The 14,209-nt window shown below is 43.2% G+C and overlaps 1 protein-coding gene across 3 annotated transcripts in view; it reads left to right on the forward strand.

Moving 5' to 3' along the window:
- FER (FER tyrosine kinase) overlaps positions 1 to 14,209 on the forward strand; it is a 357,078-nt gene that overhangs the window by 216 nt on the left and 342,653 nt on the right. The window lies entirely within an intron of this gene.

The raw sequence follows: 14,209 nt of genomic DNA on the forward strand, positions 1-14,209 counted from the left end.
GCGGTCAGGGGCCCCCGCCCCGCCGAGGAGCAGGGCTAAGTCGGGGAGCCGCCGCAGCCCCTGCCTGTGTGGCCTGGCAGGTGCCGAGCGCTGTGGGTCTGGGCTGGGCAGCAGCTGAGGAGCCGGGTCTGGTTGACCTGGGCCCGCCCCGAGGCCTCCCCCCCGCTCTGGCCAAGCTGCCCATCACCCGTCCCCGGCCAGTGCGGTGCTGTTTTCCTGTCGATTCTTCTCTTTCCTCCAGCCAGAGCTTCCGTGGGGGTGCCTGCCAGCTCCGTCAGGCTGCCCGGCGAATCCTTCCACGCCCCTTGGTACAAACCTGTGGCCCTTGCTCCCTTCCCTGTTGTCTTTTTATTAATCCTGAATTTGGTTGTTCCATCTCCACTGGCTACCCCTTTTCATGGGGGGCTTTTAGTGTTTCCCTGTGATGCAGCCTAGCCTGTGTGCGGTGGATGCCCTGGTGCTCTAAGCTAGGGATGCCTCAAGGTCTGACTTTGTAGGAGTCGGTGCTTTCCTGTTTTGCCTTGTCCCATGAGGAGTTTGAGACCGAAAATGAGGAAGGTTCAGGACACGGGTCCAAGGGATGTTGGTGTCTTTATTTTTGTTGTCATCATAAGCAAATAGTCTGGATCTTTATTCCGTTTGCACAGTCTGGCCGTTACACAAACAGTTGGGTTTGTTCTGGTGGATCCATCTCTTCACTTTGTCCTCTTGGCAGAACATATTGACCCCAAGTCTTCTAGGCATTTTCTGATGTTACACTTAAGCATGAACAAATGAGGAACTCTTTCCGTACGACAGAAAGCAGAGCAGGTGGCATCCTACAGACTAGCTCTTTCAGAAATGCATAAGCTCACATGCTTCTGGACAAAGTAGTTTTCTGAGGTGCCCCATGCCCTGTTCTCTACCTTACTGCAGCATAACACAGCTAAGTGTACCACTCCTTTCTGTTTTAATGAGAGTCAGAGTAAGTTAAGCAGATGCTCTTTTTAACTACCAATGGACATCGATTTAAACAGTGAATAAATGTTTGAATTAAAAATATTCATGGACTTTTAATGAGAAATAAAGGTATGCCTTCCAGAGACTGATGAAAGTGTATGTAGTAGGGGTGCACTGATAAAGATTTTCATGGCCAATACTGATAGCCCATTATTAATCAGCTGTATCAGCTGATATTGATCCAACAACAGATATTAACTGTGGGTTGAGTCACACTGAGCTAGGCTTGGCAGCTCAGTTCTGCCTGTTCCTCCCAACCCAGACACATTTGTGGCATTCAGTGCCTTTTACAGTGCCTGCCCTAGTCCACAATGCCTGGGACACCACAGCGGCCTCTCTGCTCCAGCCTAGCCTGGCCTGCTGGGGGTGAGGGGTTGGGGGTATATCTGGGGTCACCCCAGCTTGCAGGAGGGAGCCCAGGTGTCTGAGGGCCCTGGCCCCACCGGTGGGAGGGAACCCAGGCATTCGGAGGGCTCGGCCTAAAGGCATAATTATTGGAGAACATTATTGGCTACAATGGCTAAAAAAGCCAGTAGCCAATAATGTAAATTTCCCTCTTATTGATGCTGGTCCAATAGGCAACAGATGTGTTGGTGCACCTCTAGTATGTAATGGTTTTAAAAATGAATTGGGTCCCTGGCTTCAATGATTTATACTTAAAGCAAATGGTGATAAACAAAGGGGTGGGAAGGTGGGTTAAAATAGTGAATGGTAAGCATAGCTTAGAACATTTGCATTTTTGCAAATTCTTCCTTTTTCTCCGTGTAGTGTAAGAATTTGGAAATACAGTAATGAACAGAGGATTAGACGATATTGCTAGAATGCAAAACTGAAAGCATTGAGCTTTTATGAAGACATTTTTTTGGAACTAAAATAGCAAATCTATGTATAGGTTCAGCAGTGAAGCATTTGGAAGGGGACTAACAGCACTAGGGTTTGAAGGTTTCTGTCAATCAAATGTGCTTCCTGTGTAGGTCTTTACATTCTTCCTATTCTTCAGCTGAAGCCTGTTACCTTCCCACACCTTGTATTTCAGCAATGTTTTTCCCCCCAGCACCTTTCGCTGCATAGTTTTGTGTGCCCTGTGCTCTATTCTTCCACATACAATGGGTTGTGTGCATGCCCCTCTCTCATTCTTGTTAGAGAGAGAAAAGTTTAAAGGCATCAAAATCTTGAACTTTGAGACAAAGGACAGCATAATTGGGTGTTATACTGGACAAAGTTAATGTGTACCATCAGCCAGGTCCACAGATAATTGCAGAGGTGGCTGTATGAAGTAGATGGCAGGCTCCATGCTTTCCCCCTTTCAGTGTCATTTGCCAAACTTAGTAGGGTTGTGCTTTCTAGAACATGGCTTAAAATTTTGGAATTGTTCATGTGTGATGTTCAAGAATTATTATAGTACAGGCAGGCAGGACTACTGAAGTCAGCACAAAATCTCCCAAGCCCTGCCAGTTAGATTAATTTAAATATAACCTAATATTGTATAAATTATTATAAATTGCTTCTTGTGAAGCCAGAGTTTCCAGAACTAATCAGTAGTTTGAACTGACCTCTTCTTTTTATTTCTAGTATGCTAGTGTCAAAATCCCAATCAGAAATTAAGGTGCTGATGTGAAAACATGCTATATAAACTTCAGAAATCAAGGTTCTGCCCTGAATTTACCATCTAAAATGATGGAGAAAGCATAAGAAATAGTGTAAGGAAAGAGGCAGAGGTGGCGGGGGGTAGAGAGTGAAGGGAACACTTAAAAAACACAAGTGCTTAGAAGACTAGGTAGATGCACATTTTGAAAGTTATCTTTCTTTAAAATAGAAAAATAAAGAATGCAGGCTTCATCAGTGCACAGGCCATCTACCTAGTCTCCGATTCCTGTTAGACAATTAATATAGGTGGTTCTTTGTCTATGTTTTGATGGCCTTATGTTCATAGATGCTAGGGTCGGAAGGGACCTCAGCAGATCATCAAGTGAGAACCCCTGCCCTGGGCAGGAAAGAGTGCTGGGATCAGATCACCCCAGCCAGATGCCTATCCAGTCTTCTCTTAAAAACCCTCAAGGTAGGTGAGAGCACCACCTCCCTTGGAAGCCCATTCCAAATTCTGGCCACCCTTACCGTGAAGAAGTTCTTCCTGATGTCTAGCCTAAGTCTGCTCTGTCAGTTTGTGACCATTGTTCCTTGTTACCCCAACAAGGAATGTTGCACCAGAAGTTTCTGATAAATTGTGAGAGAGAATCCCATGTAAAAAGGAAAGATGATTTACTTCTAAAAAGGAGGAAGGAATGAGGAGTGGAAGTTAACAGCCTGTGAAGAATGCCGTGACTGGCTTTATTCAAGTTCTGTGTTAGTTCTAGTTTCCTTGCCTATTGCTTCCCCTGTCAGAATATCTTACTTGAACTTGAATAGCAGAAGTGACATTGGTAGTTTGACTGGGCAGCTTTTTTTTTCATTGCTACTCCTAGATCCCTAACCAATATTTATGCATCATCCTCTTCTTGAAAACCCCCAATGATGGAGAGTCCACAACCTCCCTAGTCTGCCTTGTACACTGTTTCACTATTTTAGCAGTGAAAATGTTTTTCCTGATGTCCAGTCTAAACCTACTTTGCTGCAATTTCAAGCCAGTGCTCTGTGTCATGCTCTGTGCAGCAGTGGAGAAAAGGTTTCTCCCTTTTCTGAAGACTTCTGTAATTTGCCCTCTTCATTGCCTTTTCTGCAAGCTGACCATGCCGACTTCTTCTTTCAGCTTCTCCTCATATGGCTTGCCTTCCCAAACCTTAATTTTTTTTGTTGCCAGTCTCTGGATCCTCTCTAACTTTTCTACATCCTTTTTAAAATGCAGAGCCAAAACAACACACTACTTTAGATAAAGCCTAACCAGCTTTGAGTAGAGCAGCGCTCTCATCTCCTGTGTCTTACACCTAAATGCTCCTGTTGATGAAACCTCATGCTGCCTTTTCTGTTTTTACAGCTGAATCACACTGCAGGTTCATACTGAGGTCTGCTAAGACCCCAAAATCTTTTTTTGCTTCTGTTTATTGTTTACATTATAGCAGAAATTTAATGAAGGATTTGAAAGCAGAGAAAATAATTTGTTGAAAAGGGAGATAAGGAGGAATTCAAAACATTAGGGGAGGATGTAGGAGATAGTTCTAAGTGGAATTTCTGCAGGAGGTTAGGAGAATAGAGATGAAGGTAAAATTGTACATAGTCTGAAATACAAGGATGAGAAATTACAGGGGTACAGGAAACCCTCACCATTTGTGGTTTCAAATATTTGCACCGCAAATATTCGAACCCACGCTCTCTCTGTGCACACGTGCTCTCCCTGCACGCTGTCACCGTGCTTCTACCCCCCGCGACCCCTGCAGTGCCGACAGTGCTGGCGGCATCTGCGGGAGCTCTGCATTTGCCACTACCATGCTCCCACCACTGTTCGTGAACGTATTCACGGATTTCCCTGTTTTCAGGGATCCCTAGAATGTATCCCCTGCGAATGGCGAGGGTTTCCTGTGTAGGTTGTAGCCATGTTGGTCTAAAGGCATATGTCAAAGAAAAATCTTTGGTTTCGGATGCCGATGGCAAAAAGGTCAAAAGGCTAACATAACATATTTCGTCATTATAGTTCTGTATCCAACCCTCCTCCCCAGCTTAAATGTAAAACACATGCGCAGTCAATCTCGCATGAAACCTAAGAACACACAGAGTCTGTTCACAGTCATGATTGGCAGTCCTATAATTATTCAAGCCTGGCATGTTATAATAGGCTACCCTGTAAACTATAATTTTGGAAAGATTTCCGCCTTCTGCGGAGACCTCCACGCATGCGTAGGAGACGTAGTCAGCGATTTGGCCAGTCGCTGACCTCTCCCCACCTACGGTAAAAGTTTTCAGGTGTATTTGTTCTGCCGGCTCGCTCGTTCTCGTCAAGAGCTCACAAAAATCTTCAGCTCAAAGTTACCTGTATGCTTTGCTTAAAATGTGCACCATGCAGTTTGTGATCTGTGCAATGAAAACATCTGCATGCTGAACTGAATAGGTCAACTTCTCTTTCTACACCGCACAACCACAACTTTCTTCCTGTGCTGCAATCTCCTGTAGTGTAAGTAAAAATAAACTTTCTGTATAACCAAGATGTGTTAAACTTCCTGACTTCTCTCACTTACCCACCTGCCCAACTACCTACCCCACCTGCGTCCAGCCGGTTGTGCCGACCCAGGCTCGCAGGTCAAGGGTACACCGATCCTCGGACACGACAGCATAGTCAGACAAGTTTCTTTGGGTAAATGTGGTATCTTTTATTAGACCAACTAAAATAGTTGGAAAAAATCTTCTTTGCCAGCTTTCGGGTATAAATACCCTTCATCAGGCAGATGCTTTTTCAGCCTGACGAAGGGCATTTATATCTGAAAGCTGGCAAAGAAAAGTTTTTCCAACTATTTGAGTTGATCTAATAAAAGATACAGGGCGAGAAGTTTTGAAGTCTGTTCACCAGAGCGCCCCAAGGGATGACAAGATTGAATGGTCACAGATATCTCTGCGGCGGTTTCAGGCTGGACACAAGGAAGAACTTCTTTGCTGTCTGAGCCCCCAAGTTTTGGAATAGACTGCTGCTGGAGGTGGTTCAAGCACTCACTCTGAACACCTTCAAGACGCTTTTGGATGTTTATCTTGCTGGTAACGTATGATCTCTGCTGACTTCCTGCCCCTGGGGCAGTGGGCTGGACTTGATGATCCTCTGGGTCCCTTCCAGCCTGATTGTCTATGAAATCTATGAATGTGAAGTAGACAAGAGAAAGCCAAATAACCAAATTGCAACGGAAGTAGCTAGTACAGACTTTACTGAACCTTTACTCATTTTGAAATTGCCCTTCTGTACACTCTATAGACTTTTCTTAGTACCTCTCTATCATCAGCTCATATTTTGTACCAAGAAGAGGCGAGAGGTTTTCTTACAAGTTTGAGGTTGTTGGGGGTGTGTGAAATGGGGCTCTTGCATGTGGTCAATCTCAAGTGGCTGTATATTTCTTCTGTGCTAAGAGACTCCTTTATTCTCTCCACATTGCCTTTTTCCACTTGCTGTCAGTTTCTGACTTTTTAGCAGGGAACCAGCAGGATGAAGTAAGGTATGTTGCTTAGTCAGGATGGGGGCAGGGAGAAACTGGCTTAAAGCCCAGAGCTGCTCCATACAGGGAGGCAGGCAAGCTGCATGAGGTCATCAGCTTACAGGGAGGAGTCTTCCAGTGTGTGGGAAGTGGGTCTAGGGAAGGAAAAGGGGGATACTTTTCACTAGGGAAGGAGGAGCAGAAGGGGGAGAAAGCTTGCAGAGTTTATTTTGCTTCAAAGTGAACATGCAATATTTTTCACTTTAGAACAAAGAACACTTACATTTAACACTAAAATAAAAGCTGTTTTGATATACTTGTATTAGAGATTTATTTACAAAATAAGTTGTACTTACATTATTCTTACAGATGGAGAGATTGTTAATTGGGGCAAAATGTATTTTGAAAGTTAGAATTGTGACAGCATTTACCATCTGAAATCAGAATAGAAAGCTTTTGTGTTATCTTGTTGTTTTAAGATGTATTTCTAAGCAGTAAGAGGATTTAAAAAATAGCACCGGTAAATGGAAATGCTACATCACAAGTTTCTGATGTACAGAAATTAATTTTTCAGTAGCATGCTAAAATGTTGCTGTGGAATGTTTCTGTTTCAAAAAATTCATTAGTATTAACAAAAAATTGTTTTACATTTTTTCTGACTTTGAGGAGCAAAATCTTAATATTAACGATATAGATCTGTTACTAACAACTTAAAGATATTAGCTTTGGTGCTTTTCTTTAGTTCAAGATAATTTTTTTTCTTTGAATGTCACGCAACTGTTGCAGTGCATGATGTACAGAAAAGATTTTGAAGAGAGCTTCCAGAGGATCCTCACTCTTTCTAATTTTTCCTCAGAGTAATAGGCATGTTTTTTTCCCCCATCTTATAATCTTTTTCCCTTCTTGTGTTGCTTCATCGTGCACTGTGTTTCCTTTTCATCAGACCAAATTCAAGAAGGCAGTGCACACTATTGTTTTTTATTAGATTATGCTAATTCATGGATTACAGTTTGGTTTAGCTGCACCTGAGATGCTTACAGCACCTCTTTGGAGCAAGATATTGTTTTCCAGCCAACTTTGTGCTTTCCTGGTGATTTACAAAAATGATGTTTTCCCCATATTTCAACTTAGGTATTGCTGCCTATGCTGTAGCTGAACTGGATGCTTAAAAAGTTGTTTAAAACAGAATTCCCAAGATGGTTTTTATATCATTTTGTATGCTTTGTGGATCTTTAGCATAAGGCTGTCGCCTGGCCTGTAGAGTTGCCCATGGGGCTGGAATTGATGGCAACAGTGTTAATTGCTGTGGCACAAGGAGTCATGTTGGAGCAGCTCCACCTGCTACCAAATTTTCGGCCCCGTGGGCAGCTGCATGGACCAGATAACAGAGTTCCAGATCCAGCCTGTGTGGTTTCCCATGGGGTTGGAAATTTGGCAGTATGATATGTAACAACAGTGTTAATTGCTACAGCTACAGGAGACATGGCAGTTAATGCTGCCACTGCTCATCCCACTGCTAAATTTCTAGCCCTATGGGGCTTTCTATGGGCTAGATCCAGCCCATGGGTTGTATCTTTGGCATCTGTGAATTGCATTGTAATAATACTTTTTGGCCTTGAAATGTATTAATCTAAACTTTTCAGAGCTTAATTATGGGGGGCATTTGCTTTTGTGCATACCAGCCTGTACTGTTGCCTTGTATTGGTACCTTAGAATATTCTTGTGTGATCCTTGCTATTTCATTCTGCTGTTAAGATTGATACCGGTTGTGCTAAATGTAGTGAAGTACATGATAGTGATGGCAGAGATCGTATCATCCACTGGTTAGAACTCAGTAGTTGGGGAAAGTCAGAAATAAGGTTGCCTGTGCAATGTTAAATCCCCATTTTATGCATATGTATTACAATGCAGTCTTTACATGATCATATACTATTTTTCCACAGGATAGTGTACAGGCTGGACAGTGCTCACTTTGAGTAGCTGTTTTGTTTATTCTTGATGTTATATGTGCTGTATGCTGTATTTCATGGGCTTCTCTGACTTATTCACTGAAGACTGAATATTATTTCATGGTTTTCTTCATCCTGGTATATATTCGTTAAATATTTTCTTTTTTCAACATGCCTGTGAAGTGAGAGAGTAGTAGTATTCATATTTTATAGGTGGGAAACCAAGTTATAGAATAAGATAATGTTTGTTATATTGGATAACTTAGACTTGAGTTTTCAGAGTACTTGGCATAGATGGAACTTTATTTGTTCAAAGCACAGTTCCTATTCTCTACAGTTGCAGCTGTAAGTCCTCTTCAGTTTTTTGGATTACATCCCAATGTCACAAACTGGGCACCCAGAAAATGAGGAACATGCAATTAGTGACCACTTGTTTAAGTGATTTGATTAGCATTACATAGGGACACAGGTGATGCCAGGGATAGACTCCAAGTCTTCAGGGTAGCATTTGATTGCTTCAGAATATGAGTCTGTTGTTTTTCTTCCTGCAGTCCCCGACCATATTTACTATACATCTAAGGTTGCTGCAGTTACAGTAGGACTTGCTTCTGTGGACATCAGTTATTTTACTACACAGTGTTTTTTCACTCCTAGAGCAGCTCCATCCTGTGCAATAGGCAAAGTACTTGGTCAGGGAGGGGGCGTTAATTATCTGGGTCCTGCTTGTTTGTCCAACATGTGGCCCATGAGGAATTGTATGGTCCCCAGACTTCTTCTCAACCAGTACTCCCCCCATTGCTCCTTTGACTGCTGTTAATACAGTGGCAGCCAGAGTCTCTGGACTCCCTCTGCTTCCTCTGGTTTTGGCTTCCTGCCCTTGCTCCTTTGGGACTGGAGCGGGGAAGGGGGCCATGTTGCCTGTGTGGTGGTGATGGGAGCAGAAGGGCAGCTATGCACATAGCTTGCATTGCCTATGTGGTGAAGGGGTTGGACTGCTCAGTCTGCACCTTTAGCCAGAAAGTAGGTGCAGTTTCCCAACCAGCAAGAGAGCAGGCTGCCTGTTTGGACCCTGGATCTGCAGTCTGTGTATCGTGCAGAAGTTGGACAGCTCTGCTATAAAGTGTACCCCAGTGAGATTAATTAATTTTGTACAGGCAACCTTGATTCAGTATTTCTTAAATTAGATGCTTGTTCTTGCAACTTACCTAGTGTTCTTCCAACTCCTTTTTGTATCTACTTTTGTAGGTTTTTAAAAAAGGAAACTGGAAAAACAAAATTCCATAATGTGACATCATTGACACCCACATGCCTCATCTGCAGCATTGGAAATTTTTAAATTAGAATGCAGATATCTGCTGCTTGAACTAAGTGAGGAACTGAGAGCACTAGAAGATTGTCATCCTCTGTACTAGGGCTGCCAGACTGGCATATGCTGCAAGTGGCACTGGCAGCCTCTGTGAATGGCGCACAGCAGATTGGGGAGGGAGCAGGGAACACAGCTGCAGACAGGGCAGAAAAGCACATCAGTGGTTGGGCAGGGAGTAGAAAGCAAAGCAGTAGATCAGGCCGGGGAAGGGAATTGGACTGGCATTGGAGGAGGGCACAGGGCTTAATTTGTGCTATGCCTGTGAAAAAGGTTGACTTCCACTGCTGTGTACCAGGGGTGTTAAACATATGGCTCACAGGCTGTGGGAGTGGTTCATTCCTTCTGCGGGGCTTCTTGCAGCTTCCAGTAGCAAGGGAGTTTCTGTGTCATTGACAACAGAGCAGTGTTAAATCCTTTGGTTATTTAAACCTCCATCAGCACAAAGGTAAGAGCCACCATGTCAGTGTAGTGGCCCCAGCAGCTGCAATGGTGGGGGTTGAGGTTTGGCTGCTGGTGCCCACACAGCGGCTTTGGCAGCTGTGGTGAGGAGCCCTGAGCTGGATGAGTGTTGCCAAATGAGTGACACCCGTACTGTATATAGACTAGAGCTAGAGAAATTTGAGACAGCTTGTCTCTTGTTTTTGTGTGTTTACCAACAGTGAATAAGAAGACTCAGGAATTGATCTCTTTTTATGCTTAGTCCAACTTGTCTGCCATACGGTACCCCTATCAGTCTGCCATCTGCCCCATTTTTCTTTCCCCTGATGGTCCTCCCAGCATCTTTCCTCAGGTGGTCCTCCCACAAGATGCTGGGAGGACCACATGAGGAAAGAAGAATGGGGTAGCCCTGTGCCTTCCTTCAGTGTCAGTCCATGGTTCTGGTTTCTTGTCCATTTTACTTTTGAGTCAGATGGTTTCCTTTTCTTGGCTGCTGAGTGCTAGCAGAAAAAGCATTGACTCCATGAGGGAGATATGCTCTCTTGCTGTTACTGCCAACATCTGGTGTAACTTTGGCAGCACTACAGATTTTTGTTATAATAATGTTTGATGATGATTAAATTTAGGTCAAGTTCAGCATGAAACATAACTTTTGAAAAAAATATGCTTTTGGATATTTCTCTAGGCATCCTTCTAGTTGTACCAGAGTGTTTAATAGAAATATTTGTATTAAAAAATAACAAAAACGGGTTTTTAAAAACACATAAGGCCCTGTACATTTAATTTCCCATGCATGTAGTGTAAGAGAAATGGACTATAATAAAGTAAAACTACGTTTTGACTTGAATAAAGGAAGCAAAAAAGTATAGATAACAAAACATATTGGCTTTAATAATACTCCCTAATATGATGCTTTCAGTCTGATTTTTATTAAGATTTGTTAAATAATGTCTCTCCCAGAGCTCTATTTAAATAACATGTCTGAAATGCTTTTTTAAATCCTATTTTGAAAAATGTGTATAGGTTTTTGTGCTTCCATGATTTATAAGGCTATTTTTGGTAACAGAAAAATGCACTGGCTATATTTAGAAATTTGTTCATAGTATTTCATGTTTCAAAGGAAAGCATTTTCTATTTTCTTTCCCTAAAGTATATGTTCCCCTTTACTAATTTAGATGATGTGGCTTCTTCAGCTTCTCAAACAAAAAAGGCACAGGTACAAAATGTAAAAAAGTTCTGTAGATGAGGAAAAAATCTTAATTTGACACCAAGTCTCTTTCCTCCTTTTCCCATCTTTCCCTCCTCTAGTTTAAACATAAAAGCCAAAGAACCAAGAAAAATGGAAAACATTTTTCTTCCTCATTGGATGCGTCTACATGAGAGGAATAATATGCACTATGGGCATGCATATACATGTGTGCCCTTAATGCGCATCAACTTGGCTAATTGTGCCTAAATTTCATACCTGGAGAAGCAGGCATTGAATTTAGGTGCAGTTAGTTAATGTGCATGAACGCGTGCATAGATGCGACCCAGCACTAAATTTAGTGCCAAGTCTGCCCTGCCACTAGGGGGCCAGCTGAGCTCAGCCCCAGGGAACGTCCAGGGCTTGGAGTGCTGAGCATCTGCCCTGGGGCCCTGCCTCCTAGCCCCCCCTCCCCCCAGTCCCTCACTCTGGGCTTGAAGACCCATAATATTGTATATAGTTTTCCCCTTGTGTATAGTTTTCTCCTCGTAAGCAGGTATTTTATTGTTGGTACGTGGGGAGGGTAGTGGGGGAGCTCTGTTGGTTGTGGGGGAGGAGCAAGAGGGGCTTTTTTTGTTGCGGGGGAGAGATGGGGGTGGATGTTTCAAGCGTGTGTGTCCTGAGAGTGGTGCTGTGGGTGGGAAGGGGGTAAGGGGATGTGTGAGTGGTGGGGCAGGTGGGCTAGAGTGGGGAGTACAGAGGAGGAGGTCAGGCATGGCCTCCCACAGCCAGTGCCCTGATCCCTGCTGGTGGGTGTGCGGCTCTCTTGGGGCCTGGGTGTGGGAGGGCAAGCAGGGTCAGCACTGGGGCCAGCTGGAGCGAGGAGTGCTGGCAGGGGCTGGAGCAGCTCTGGTGCAAGGAGGCAGGGTGGGCAAGGAGGGAGCTACCATGCATGCAGGTAGGGGACTGGCAGGGATTAGAGTTTCCCAGATGGCTGCTATGTGTTGGCAGCTGGCTCAGGTTTCAACATGGGTGCCGAGTGCTAGCAGCCATGTGGCTGGAGGCTGGAACTCCCCCCCCCTCCCCCAGTGGCCACAGGGACACTTGGCAGGGCTCCAGGGACTTGGGACTAACTTTAGTGCGAAGTCCCTGCACATGTAGACATCTGCCAAAAATCGCTCAATATGCATCACATTTAGTCGTGCTTAAATGCATGTGTAGATGAGCCTATTGTGTTTCTTGTCAAAAGTAAAGTACTGGAAACTGAGCAGGAACATGCTAGGTCCATAAGTTAAGCAGGTCGGATGTAAGTGATTTTAGCCATTTTCCTTCTCATAGCTTCAGATGATCTATTTTAAGTGATTACAGATCAAAAGAATAGGAAATCCTGACCCTCCAAAATGAAGCATTAATTCCGCTTTATTCTTATCTTTTATTTGAGGAAGTAACCAGATCTAAATAAGAATCCAAAGACCAGCAACATATCATTAACTTGCATGTTAATGGTATGAATGCAGGGTTCATATTTGCCTTTTAATGGGCATGTGGATAGCATCATTCCAGGAAGTCGAGAAATGTTAAGTAAAGCTCTTAAGAATCTGTAAGTGCATAACATAACTGTGAATTTGAACTAGAAGTCTCTGTGCTCAACAGGGTCTGACTTCAAGATGGAGAAATAACACTTGATAGGCAAGAGTATTCCTGGTAGTTTAGAACATTGACAAGTTTAAACAAATTGACCAGATGTTCAGAGCAAAAGTGGTTAGGTTTGTTTTGATTTCAACTTCTCATGGGCTTCATGCATTGTAATATCAGCTTGGGCACATCTGTGCATCAGATACTGAGATTTGTTAAATTGCTGGATTTGTTCTCTGAAAGTGGTGTTCAAGGAGGTGTAAGTCCCTAGTACACTTCTCCTCTCCAACGATGATCCAGGAGGCCCAGACAATTAGTGGCAATTTTTTCCTATCCAGAAAAAACAAACAAACACAATGGGTAGAAGTCCGCTGGGTATCCCAACACGCTATAGTGATCTCCATTACCAAACAACACAGCATTTTAGTGTCCTGGCCGCCAGCGAGGGTGTTCTTTTCATCATGGGAAAGAAAAATCTCTCCTGGTCTGTGTAATATTGTATATCAAAGAACACCTAACTACAAGAAAACTGGTTAAGTAGTGAGTCAGTTAACTAAACAGAGTGCTCTTTGACCTGATGTATGGTCTTCAGTTTAAAGGGGCCAAAAGTGCTTAACATCCTTTTCTAAGAGTTATTTGTAATACAAAAAGCCTGTGTTTCTTCAGGTATTCATTCTTGTTGTAAAGACACCATTTCTATATTGTTGCCAGTTATCTAAATCTGGTTGCTTGGAGAGTTGATAGTAGAATTCTAGCTGAGTCTAGCTAACTAGGGAGTCATTCAAATGCAGCTCTTGTTATGAATTTTTTTTTTTTTTTTTATCTCAACTTAGTCTGCAACTTCTGGTATTGGTCTTGTTTTCATTCTTAAGACTTCTTTTCTGGTTACAGTGACATCTGTTTATGTTTCAGAACTTACCCTTGCTACGGAAGAGTCTGCATTGTGTTTTGTGGTGATAAGATGTTTCTTACAACAGTATAAGAGTTTTCAGTTATAGACACTTCCTTTGAGAAGTCTCATGTTTTGTGGGGGCTTTTTGAGCTTTAGCACAAGTCATGAAAAAGTGTACACTGTAGGTTGTATAAAACACAACAAATCAAGAGCAATGCTTTGTGTTTCCTTTTACTTGAAAGCCAAGGAGAAAAATGTGGAAAATACCCATGTTTAGTGGAATAGATGTAGGAATGTAAAGCATTAGGTAAATGGTACTTTGAATAGAACTAAAGTTTTTCGCAGCAGGTCATTGAAATAGCAGTCAGCAGAGAGGACTACACCAGGAAAGGAAATTTGCAAGGAAGCTGTGTGGCCATCACTGTCCACATTCATGAGGTAGAAACCAAAATTTCAGCCATTTTTACATGCCCTGTTTAGGGTTAGTGTGCTACCACTATTTGTACCTCTCTATCACCTGGCCGGGTTGGGTCATGGTGGCAGGACCCGGCGCAGCACACGGGGACCATAGTTTCATAGTTTCATAGTAGCTAGAGTCGGAAGGGACTTAGGTAGATCATCTAGTCCGACCCCCTGCCT

Source organism: Crocodylus porosus, unplaced genomic scaffold (genome assembly GCF_001723895.1).
Source record: "Crocodylus porosus isolate Cpor-Errol unplaced genomic scaffold, CroPor_comp1, whole genome shotgun sequence".
Classification (NCBI taxonomy): Eukaryota; Metazoa; Chordata; order Crocodylia; family Crocodylidae; genus Crocodylus; species Crocodylus porosus.